Source organism: Oratosquilla oratoria, chromosome 34 (genome assembly GCF_046742065.1).
Source record: "Oratosquilla oratoria isolate Oo_2021 chromosome 34, ASM4674206v1, whole genome shotgun sequence".
NCBI lineage: Eukaryota > Metazoa > Arthropoda > Malacostraca > Stomatopoda > Squillidae > Oratosquilla > Oratosquilla oratoria.
The window spans coordinates 29,083,875-29,086,374 of NC_134810.1; the positions used below are offsets into that span (position 1 = coordinate 29,083,875).

A 2,500-nucleotide genomic window follows, 5' to 3' on the forward strand; every position below is an offset into this window, starting at 1 on the left:
TATATTTCCTCCCTCGGCTTCCATGTTGTTCGTCGTGTCACCTCTCTCGGGTTTTCGTGTACTTTTCCTTTCCTGTGTACACCATATTTTTTCTCTTTCTCTCTCACTCCCCCCCCCCTCTCTCTCTCTCTCTCTCTCTCTCTCTCTGTCTCTCTCTTTCTCTCTCTCACGATGTTCCACTTTCAATATTATTCTCCCTTTTTCTTTTATTTTTCGTCCTTTTCCTCATTCTTTGTCATCATCGCCGTTTCCTCTTTGCTTCTCTCACCATTTTCCTTCCTCAATCCTATTCTGTCATTTTCTGCCTCTCCCTTCATCCCATCCTTCCTTCATTTCTTTCCTTCTTTCTTTTCTCTGTCCTTCCTTCTTCCCTTTCTCTCTCCTTCGCTCCCTTCCTCCTTCCTCCCTCTTTCCCTCCTTCTCCCTCACTTCCTGTCTCCCTCTCTTTCCCTCCCTTCCTCCGTTTCTTCTCTCCCCCTCTCCCTCTTTCCCTCCCTCTCTCTCCCTTCTTCTCTCCCTCTCTTTCCCTCTTTCCCTTCTTACCTCCTTCTCCCTCTCTTTCTGTCTCCCTCTCTCTTTCCCTCCCTTCCTCCGTCCCCCCTCTCTCTCTCTCCCTCCCTCTCTCTCTCCCTTCCTCTTTCCCTCTCTTTCCCTCCCTCCCTCCATCTCTCCCTCTCTCTTTTTCCTCCCTCCCTCCGTCCTACTCTCCTTCTTTGCCTCCCTCCCTCTCTCTCCCTCCCTCTCTCCCCTCTTCCTCTCTCCCCCTCTCTCTCCCTCCCTCCCTCTCTCGCTCCTCCCTCCCTCCCTCCCTCCCTCCCTCCCTCCATGTCAGCCTCCGTCCCCTCCACCCTCCCATTCCTTCTTCCTTCCTTCCTTCCTTCCTTTCTTATTTCCCTTCCAGTTTCCTTTTCTCTCAGTTTTTATCCCTCTTGCCCATCGCCATGCTTTGTGTCTTCCTCCTTTACATAAGACCCATCCATCCAGCCACGCATCCATCCACCCATCTATTGATTCATCCACCCATCCATCCATTCACCCAGGGAAGTGTCTAACTGTGTAAGCTTAGCCCTCAGATTTCCTTCGTGTTTGAAAAATTCTATATATTTCATGTGAATGATAAGCTGTCTTTATACAATATTCCTTTTGTTAATAAATTATTCTCTCTTTGTGTAAATTGAATGCCTTTGGTAAATTTGATAAATCTCTAAGTTGAATAAAGTCCATTGGCGGCAGTTAAGGCTCACGGACGAAAGCGGCTGCCACACAAACCGAACCCACAATGGGTTAGTATGCAAATAAATTTATTGCTGTTTTATCAATACGATTTCATTTACAACATATCGATTTGATCGTATTGAGAACTGTCGTATACAGAAATAGATGTTTGAACAACGAAAGATATAGTTGCATCTTTGAATATCGTGGGTCACATTGTAGTGTCCCCAATAATATACGAGTGTCGGTGTTCATTAACTAAGGGGACGTCCCGTCAGTTGAATAAAATCGCCTGGCAGCAAGCGGAAGGCATGTGCGAATCTCCCAGAACACACAAAGGAACACGCACTTGTTCTGGATGTCTTCTTGATGCGATTTAATTCAGCCCGTGGCTGGAAGAATCTTCCCCTGATCAACGGAGAGATGATTATTTTTTTCTTTATATTTTCGGATAAAAGTGATTATATCCCTCCTCATGGCCACGTTGTTTTCATCGTTGTTGTTTTATTTATTAGTTTTCGATTTTTCTCCCCTCTTTCTCTCATTTGCTTGGCAGGCGTGGGACCTTTTGTGTTTCGTGCGGTTTTGAATAATTATCTTTGATTGTATTTTATTTTACCAATTTTTTCCGTTTTTGTCGGGTCCATTCCGTGTAGTCATTACATCTTCACGTCTTCTTCATTTCTTTATTTTATTAGATTTCATTATCTGTGGGCGTTCCTTCCTTCTGGCACACTGCAGTCTTAAGAAAAAAAAAAAGAAAATCACCTGAAAGTTAACTTCTGCTTCCCTTTGGTCTGCCTCTACCGTGATAAAATTGTCTATTCTCCTTTCGGTCTGATGAATATTTGACAAAGAAAAAAAAGATGAATAAATAAATAAATGTATAGATAAGTAACCAACTAAGTAAAGTTAATTGCGTTGGTAACACTGAAAGTCATTTGCATATCAAAGAAATCCCTCACATGAACGGTTGAGACTTAAGAATAGATAACAATAATAATAATCCTTCATTCTTCGTCTGATCTTTGTTATCGCCTCCCTTTCTTCTTCTTCTTCCATGTGGCCTCCATCTCGCTCTATTTTCTCTCTTTTATTTGTCTTTTATCTGTCCCCACCGTCTTCGTATTGATCCTCCTGCCCTGATTCAGATAATCAGAGATTATATTATTCATTGGGGGAGATCATCAGTACCTTCATATCCCTTCTGCATCATCCCACTCTTCCACGAATTCCCCTTCGACAAGAGGGTCACGGTCGGTGGCCGTGGTGATCAACCAGGGCG

At 43.6% G+C, this 2,500-nt stretch overlaps 1 protein-coding gene across 1 annotated transcript in view; it reads left to right on the forward strand.

Annotated features, from left to right (window-relative positions):
• LOC143018425 (uncharacterized) overlaps positions 1 to 2,500 on the forward strand; it is a 265,497-nt gene that overhangs the window by 98,008 nt on the left and 164,989 nt on the right. The gene's annotated exons all lie outside the window — the stretch shown is intronic.